The sequence below is a fragment of the Pistacia vera genome, unplaced genomic scaffold, assembly GCF_008641045.1.
Source record: "Pistacia vera cultivar Batoury unplaced genomic scaffold, PisVer_v2 Contig400, whole genome shotgun sequence".
Classification (NCBI taxonomy): Eukaryota; Viridiplantae; Streptophyta; class Magnoliopsida; order Sapindales; family Anacardiaceae; genus Pistacia; species Pistacia vera.
The window spans coordinates 1626916-1635958 of record NW_022196225.1 but is presented as its reverse complement, the minus strand read 5'-3'; the positions used below and the strand labels follow the sequence as shown (position 1 = coordinate 1635958).

General features: G+C 36.9%; 1 non-coding gene across 1 annotated transcript; it reads right to left on the bottom strand.

Annotated features, from left to right (window-relative positions):
* Positions 1–2850: 2850 nt before the first annotated feature.
* Positions 2851–2957, bottom strand: LOC116141919. The gene has a single exon (XR_004129900.1). It is a non-coding gene; the product is annotated as a small nucleolar RNA R71 (small nucleolar RNA).
* Positions 2958–9043: the final 6086 nt, after the last annotated feature.

Sequence of the window (9043 nt, the reverse complement as noted above, 5' to 3'; positions counted from 1 at the left end):
CATAACAATCACAGTGCGTACACTGCCGCAACAAACTCCTTTTCTTGCCGTGGTGAAAATCTGGAAATTTTTGTGCACTACGATGGCAATGTATGTCTTGCCACGGCGAAAATAACTCTTGCTATGGCAAAGTCTGGAAATTTGCTCTTCATGCCAAACTTCAATTTTTCACTTGAAACACCGAAAGAAAAACAAAATTAATTACTTCCTAAATCAATTAAAGCATAAACAACATGTAAAACAGAATAAAATAACACAAAATGAAAAATGATTCGGTTGCCTCCCAAGAAGCGCTCGTTTGTAGTTGAAAACATGACTTTCTCTTAGATCTCATTCCGGAATGTCAAGCTTGATGGGCAATGTCTTGCAACTGAAAGCTCCATCAATGTATGGCTTCAATCTCTACCTATTGACTTTAAAAGTGCCTTTTTGCTCATGAAAAATCTCAATTGCTCCATATGGATGAACTTTAGTAACTATGAAGGGTCCGGACCATCCTGGCTTAAGCTTTTCGGGGAAAAGCCTAAGTCTTGAGTTGAAGAGCAAAACTTTCTGACCCACTTCAAAGTTCTTCTTCACTATATGCTTGTCATGCCACATTTTGGTTTTCTCCTTATAAATCCTTGCATTTTCATAAGCTTGGTGGTGAAACTCATCTATTTGATTTAGTTTAAGCATCCTTTCTTCTCCGGTGGCATATAAATCCATATTCAACATTTTTACTACCCAATAAGCCCTATGCTCCACTTCCACAAGCAAGTGGCATGCTTTACCAAACGCAAGACGATATGGGGGCATTCCAATTGTTGATTTAAATGCTGTTTGGTATGCCCACAAAGCATCGTCTAACTTCTGTGACCAATATTTCCTCGATGCATTTACCGTCTTCTCTAGAATTTTCTTCAATTCCTTATTTGACAGTTCAACTTGTCCACTCATTTGAGGATGGTGATAATCCTAGGATTATACTATTTTTCTATACTTTTTGGTAGGATTTTGGATACTTCTTAAGTCATTTTGTGCCTGAATTGCAACTTAAACTCATATATTTTATGTTTCAGGCCAAAACATGCAGTTTGAGCAAAATCGAGCGAAATTGAGTTTCTGAACCCGGAATCTAGAGAAATACAGGAATCGGGGAAATTCTGATGCGGAGTGGAAGCACTATGAAGCTTGTTCCTATCGGGGATCACGAAGATCAAAGATTCAAGCGAAGAAGCAATCAGAGGGTAGTTTCGTAATTTCAAAAAAGATGATCAAAGTTCGCCGCGGCGAAAACTGCAATTCTTCTGTTTATTAAAACGTTGCGTGATAAATGTATTGCATTAGAATCCTAGGGTTTTGCCGACTATTTAAGAAAGCCTTAGCTCATTTTTGAGGTTCGAATTTTGAGAGATGAAGAGGAAGAAATTGGAGGTTGGAGCAATTTTGGGTCTTAAGGAATATTTCATTCTCTTCTTACCATTTTAGTATGTTGAATTCTTTACTTATAGTTTATTGTCTGAATTTCTTAAATTTAAATACGAACTAAGCCACTTTTGGGTTAGGGTTTTGACCTAACTTTGATTACAATGGTTTAATCTATTTTAGATGTTGTTTTTATGTTATATTGCATTGGATTTTGTAGTTATTCTTGTTCTCAATGAAATTGAATTAAATGTTGAGCATGATGAGACTGAGAAGTGATTCATGTATTAGCCTCTTAGAGTAAATACCATAGTTTAATGAACACTAGAGATAAGTTCGAAGATCTACGAAATCACTTTAGGGTTCCATTCAGCTTAAAAGACTTTGAACTATTAATGTTCATTTTGTTAGGTAAGGAAGCTTAATAGGGATAAGTAGGAAAATATAGCCTAAAAAGGTATGTTTTACAACTTAGGGAATTCGATTTATAATCCTTGCATGTGAGTTTAATAGCAACATCAACCGCAGATTGAATCAGAGTAACTTAGTGAAGTCAAGCCCTAACCTCTTTGTCTTGAATTGATATTTTCCTAATTTGTTAGAATTTTAATTATGTTATTGATTTTGTGTTAATTTCTATTTTTGTCTCCCGCAAATCCAAAAATCTTTATTTTCTTCAACTAGTTACAAAACTAGGAAAATTAGTACTTAACACACAATCCTCGTGGGAACGATACTCTATTCATCATTTTATTACTTTTTGCGACTAATGCACTTGCTACACATTTGCATGTTTGTCAAAAGCACGCATCAAGTTTTCGGCGCCCTTGCCGAGGATTGATTTAGTGTTAATATTGAAGTTTTCTAGTTTTCACTAGATTGGAGTTTTATTTTTGTTTTAATTAGTTTTAGTTTAATTTTTTGTTTCTTTTCATTCATTTGTGATCTTGTGTAGTTTATATGAAGAGCGAGACAACATCCAATGGTTCCCATTGATCTAGAGATTGAAAGAACCGCAAGAAGACTTATTAGAGAAAGAAGAGAACAAAAGGCAATAGTAATTGAGATGGCTGAAACTAGAACTTTGAAGGAATTCTCAGTACACTCCGTTGATGGTAGTGGTCTAAGTATCACTAGACCACCGGTGCGAGCCAACAATTTTGAAATAAAGCTGGCAATCATCCAAATGATCCAATAGCTGGTATAATTTGGGGGAGATGCAAAGGAAGATCCGAATTCACACATTTCAAACTTCTTAGAGCCTATAACACATTCAAGGCAAATAGAGTGTCAGATGACGCCATCAGGTTAAGATTATTCCCCTTTTCATTGAGGGATAAAGCAAAGGGATGGTTAATGGCACTACTAGCAGGAACAATCACAACCTAGAATGAATTGGCACAAAAGTTCCTAACTAAATATTTCCCTCTAGCGAAATCTGCAAAGATGAGAAATGATATCACATCATTTCTACAGGAAGAGAACGAGTCACTGTATGAAGCATGGGAGAGATATAAGGAACTGCTGAGAAAGTGTCCACACCATGGTTTGCCTGTTTGGATGCAAGTCCAAACTTTCTATAATGGGTTGCTAACAAATGTGTAAACAATGGTGGATGATGCAATTGGAGGAGCATTGCAAAATAAGACACCTGAAGAAGTGTATGAGTTACTTAAAGTCCCGGCAAGTAACAACTACCAGAGACCCAATGAAAGAATTCATTCGAAGAAGTCTATGGGTATTCATGAAGTAGATGTTTACACTGCCATTTTAGCCTAACTGACAGCACTTTAGAAACAATTAAGAGGTATGCAAGTAAATTCAATTCAAACATCTCAAGTAACACGTGATTTTTGTGCAGGTAACATGCGAGCATTGAATGCCAAGTGAGGAATAATTTTGCTTTAGCATCCTCATCATCAGAACAAGTCAATTATTTGGTTGGGAATCAGAGACAACAGAACAATCCTTTCTCCAAAACGTACAATCCTGGTTAGAGAAATCATCCAAACTTGTCTTGGGGCAATTAGAATAATCAATGGAATCAAATAACGGTGCCAAACAATCAAGTAGGGGTGAATAATCAACCAGGGGATCAAAGAGTTTAAAAATTGGAGGATATGTTCGGGATGTTCATGCAAGAGACCACAGGTTTTATGAGTGAGACGAGGGCGAATTTCAGAAACCAAGGGGCGTTGATTTGAAACTTGGAAGTACAAATGGGTCAAATAGCCGAAAAGTTGAATGACCGACCTCAAGTTTCCCTACCAAGTAACATAGTGACAAATCCACGTGAATAAGTAAATGCAATAACTTTAAGAAGTGGAACAGTCTTGAAAGAGGTTGAACAAAAGGGAAAGATGAGAACCCACCAAAAGAAAAGGAAGAGTCTGATGAAGAAATAGAGGAAGAGTTTGATGAAGAAATCGAGGAAGAAATCATTGTTGAGGAAAAGCTAAAGAGTCCTAGAGAAGAAGAACAAAAGAGGGAAAAGATGCCAAAGCAAAAGAAGGAAAAATTGCCATTTCCTGAGATACCGCCGGAGTTGGTACATCATACCCCTTCTGTTCCTTTTCCTCAAAGGCTTATAAAACAAAATCAGGATAAGCAGTTCACAAAATTCCTTGATGTATTTAAAAAAACTGCACATTAACATTCCTTTTGCAAATGACTTGCAACAGATGCCAAGTTACACTAAGTTCGTCAAGGAAATTCTGGCAAACAAAAGAAAGTTGGAAGAGGAGGAAATAGTGATGCTTACAGAGGAGTGCGGTGTCATTCTGCAGAAGAAGCTACCACCAAAACTTAAAGATCCAGGGAGTTTCACTATCCCTTGTGTCATAGGAGATATTACATTTGATAGAGTTTTATGTGATTTGGGTGCAAGTATTAATCTAACGCCTTTTTATGTTTTCAGGAAACTAGGGATTGGTGAAGTGAAGCCTACAACCATATCCATGCAGCTTGCAGATAGATCCATTAAGCATCCAAGGGGCATTATTGAAGATATACTAGTTAAGGTGGATAAATTCATATTTACGGCAGACATTTTTGTGTTGGATATGGAAGAAGACAAGGAGATTCCTCTCATCTTGGGACGACCATTTCTTGCTACCGGAAGAGCCTTAATTAATATACAAGAGGGGAAGTTGATCATGAGGGTGCAAGAGGAATAAGTGACATTCAATGTCCTTGAAACTCTAAAAGTTCCATCGAAGCAAGATTCATGTTTCAAAATTGACTCGATGGATCAGTCGACAATTAAAACTTCTAAGATTGATGATCCTAAATCGCCAATTAAGGGATGCATGGTCAAGTCAAGGCAAATTGAAATGAATATCATAAACCAAAAGTTTACACAACATACCTAGATGAGCCACAATAGAGCAAATGTCTTCACAAGGGACGAACTTCTCAGTTCAAGAATGCTGATGGAAAGTTAAAAAATTGAAAAGTTGTCGATGAGAATGCTCGAATCCTAAAAGGAATGGAAATGGGTGGTTAAGCTCTCAACAAAGACCCGATGTGACAAGAATCATCAACAATTGAAGCCTCAGTCCAAGGAAAATGTTTGGGACGAGATGCATCTGGATAGTCCAGATTGACGAAGGACTTGAGAAAGTCGAGTTTCCGACTATAAACAAGCACTTCTTGGGAGGCAACCCAAGCATTCTCATTTTTGAGTTATTTTAAATTTGTTTATGTGTTTTCTAACTTAGGAAATAGTTTAATTTCGTTTTCCTTTAGGTGTTTCAGGTGAATGATCAAAATGTGGCATGAAACAAAATTTCCCAAACTTCGCTGTGGCAAAAGAAGAATCTCACTGCGGCATTGTATGCACTGCCAAATGAGTGCTCATGTAATTCAAGACTTTGTCGTAGCAAAATAAAAATCTCATCGCGGCATTGTACACACTACCAAATGCAAAGTTAAGGAATTTCCAGATTTTGCCGCGGCAAAATAAATTTTTTACCGCGTCACTGTATACACTGTGACCTTAAGGAATTTCAGGACTTCGCCACGGCAAAAGAAGAATCTCGCCACGGCATTGTATGTACTATGATGCCTAAGGAAAAATTTCCCAAATTTCGTCTCGGCATCAAGCAGTTCGCACAAGTAATTCAAGAACTTTGCCGTGGCAAAAACCATTTTCTATATAAACTCGCGTTACTTCTTCATTTTTCGCGAGTATTCCAAAAAGCTTCCAAGAACAAACAAATTTCACTTTCAATTTCAACCCTTTTCTAGCAAAATTGCTTCACCATTCTACACCATCACTCCCATAAACACTTTTACAACCTTCCATTGCACCAAATCTAGCCAATTTTGAAGAAAATTTTGGAAACCCTAGGTTTTCCAAAATTGGGGTTTTGCAATTCAGAGAAAAAATGGAGCAATTGAAGGTTCATCAAGCTTGGGTGTGGTAAGATTTCGAGTTTTCATGCTTTTGTTTTTACAGACTTCATGGTTTGAATGATTAATCTTTAGATTATTGCCTGAACTCGAAATTTTTGGATATTACTTGCGTGTTTAGAGTTGTTATTTATGTTTGGAGTGTAGAAGTGTTGATTTTGATTGATTGGTGGTTAAGGAAGTTTAGGTGTATGTTTGTGAAGTTTGAGAGTGCATAAGGAAGTTTGGTGATTGTTGGGGTGTGATTGTTGATTTCAAAATTGATAAGGTATTGAGGAATTGAATTGAAGTTGTGAGACATGTGCAATAGTTTAGAGTAGACAGTTGAATTGTTGATTTTGGTGGTAGAGTGTAGAGAGTACTTTTGAGAGAAAATGCCACTCAAAGCAGTTCCAAGGAGTAAGGGCAAACATGTCGATAATAGATTTGTGAATGAAAAGGCTAGGCAGCGTTACGAAGTAGCAATTCAAAGAAAAGACAAGAGTTTTATTGCTGAGAGAGGATTGACCACTGTCAATGCAGAAGCTTGGATCAAAGGGAGAGGTTGGGACATCTTTCTACTTGAACCTAAGCATTTAGCCATAGAGCCAATTGTAAGAGACTTTTATGCGAACTTCCCTTAGTATCAGCTCGGGCATGTATATGTGAGGGGTATTAAGGTGCCATTTAGTGTAAAGATCATCAATGAATTCTCCCAGATTGATCCAATTGATCGTGATGATTTTGTAGAATTCAAGGCTAAGGAGATTAATTATGATGAGATACTTAAGCTTTTAGCAAAGCCAAGTACCTCTTGGGAATTCTCGAAGAAGGGAAGGAGAAGAATAAAAGGGACTAACTTGATTCCCACGGCTAGAATTTGGCAATAATTTGTCTGTGCGAGGATGGTTCCAGAAACACACTACAGTTCAGTGGATTTTGAGCGAGCAATCTTACTTTATGCCATTGCCACTGGAAAGATAATGGATGTGGGGAATATCATAATGGAGAATATAAGGCATGCAGCCAAACCAATGAGAGTGAGCTTTGCCTCCCCATATCTCATTACTAAAATTTGCATGAAAGTTGGAGTCAAGAAGGCAGATGATGAACCACTTCTTCATCTTGCCCTAGTCCTCGACCAAGTATATTATTATAAGCTCCTAGATCGTCTTACCATTAGACAAGCCAGTTCAAGCTCAAAAAGACCAAGAACCACAATCTCTACCACAGCTCATGCTCCATGTCCCATGATAAAAGAGATGTTACAACATATCCTAAAAAAGATGGACAAAATGGAAATGCGTCAAGATTGGATGGCATATCAGACCTGCACATTGTACGAGATGCAATCGAAGTGCTGCGCCAATTTGGGCATTGATTTAGCCGATTTCCAATGGCAAGAATGGCAAGAGGAAGAAAAAGATTAAATTCAGGATGATGCCATGGAGGAAGAGGATGACGCTGATGGAGAGGATGCAGATGAATGAGCCTAGAATACATTTTTGTTTTGTTTTATTTTGTATAGTGGAACTCAGCTTTTCTTGTTTTACGTTTACTTTGTTTTGCATTCTTAGGTTTTAGGTTTAGTTGGTTAAGGTTTGAGAATGAGATGTAATTTTTCCATAATCTGTGAGGTTTTCTAACACATTTTGGACACTTGAGTTTATGTGTTTTGATAGATTTTGCTGATGGAGAAGACGATGAAGGGATGTCTAGATTTGAGCTCACTTCGTTCTTCACGGATTAATCAGGGGAGTATCTCATGCCTTATGATCGTTTTTCTTTAGTCCAATGTGCATTATTGATTGACATTGAGGAAAATGCCATTTTCTGTTTAGGGGTAGAGAAAAATTTAGAAATTTTTGCATGTTTTAATAAACTTTTATCTTTGTGTGTTTTATTGTTTTTGGGTTGTGTGTTAATTTAGTTTGTGGTGTTGTTTTTGCTGCCTAGATGATTTGCATAAGTCCATGATGAGATTTTGATTGTTAGGATTTATTTATAGAAAATGCGAAGCATTGCTTCAAGTTTAGGTTGGTTGACTTGATTTAGCTTGAGGTTCGTTGAGTGGTTGAACCACCATTTTCATTCTTTCGGCATGCTTAGAAACATTTTATGTGGTTAGGTAAAGTCTTGATAATGTTGGTGGATTCTAAAACCTAGTTAAGAAGTGCTTGAGGCGAAATTCTAGGATTAGACATTGTTGAGCAAATGATTTAGGCATTTTTCGGAACGTTTGAGCATTTCTAGCCAACCCATGAATGAATCTTTCCCTAGTCACCCATTTGAGCCCTATGAGATTATCCTAGCCTTATTTTTCTTGCAAAGCAAAAATTGTCCAATCCCTATACCCTAAACACTTTATCATACCCTTTAAGAGAATTCTGGACCTAATGTATGACACAAAGAGTTGTATGAATAAGTGATGGACCAAAATCTTAAGTTTGGGGGTTGCAAAAAGGGCAGGAAGAAGGGGAAATTGACCTTAATGGTGTTGGTTTTATGTTCAAAAAAAAAAAAAAAAATAGAAATTTTTAGTCAATTCAAAATAAAAAAATAAGAAATGCATATGTTTGAGGGTTATAAAATGGTTGACACCTTGATTGGTGGGTGAGAAAGAAAGCGGAGATTGATGTAGCTCTTAGTGTTTGCATGAGGAAAATCGAGTTCTCTTACTTTGTCTATCCTATCCTTTTCCTTGGAGCCCACTACCCAAGCCTAACGTTACAAACTTGCAAAGACCTTTTGATCCTTAGTGATTTCTAGTCCACATTAGTGGAGAGTAGTTCGATATTTAGGCTTATGGAGTCTACCACCATTTGATAAACTTTGCATTTCTGCATAAAATAATTCGGGTAGTCGAAAAGTGGATTGAAGTGGGGATTACCTATGTAGGGGACCGATAGAGAAAAATATTCAATCAGTTTATAACTTCTTGGAGTGTTAAGCATTTTCTTGTAATAATGTTTCAACAACTTTTGAGACTTTCATTTGGGCATCTCTTTTGTGTTTGATTTGAAGTTTTAATTTTCTGTTTTTTTGTTGTTTTTCTTTCGTCTAATTTTGTGCCTAATGCTCGAGGACGAGCATACCTTAAGTTTGGGGGTATTTGATAATCCTAGGATTATACTGTTTTCTATACTTTTTGGTAGGATTTTGGATACTTCTTAAGTCGTTTTGTGCCTGAATTGCAACTTAAACTCATATATTTTACGTTTCAGGCCAAAACATGTAGTTGGAG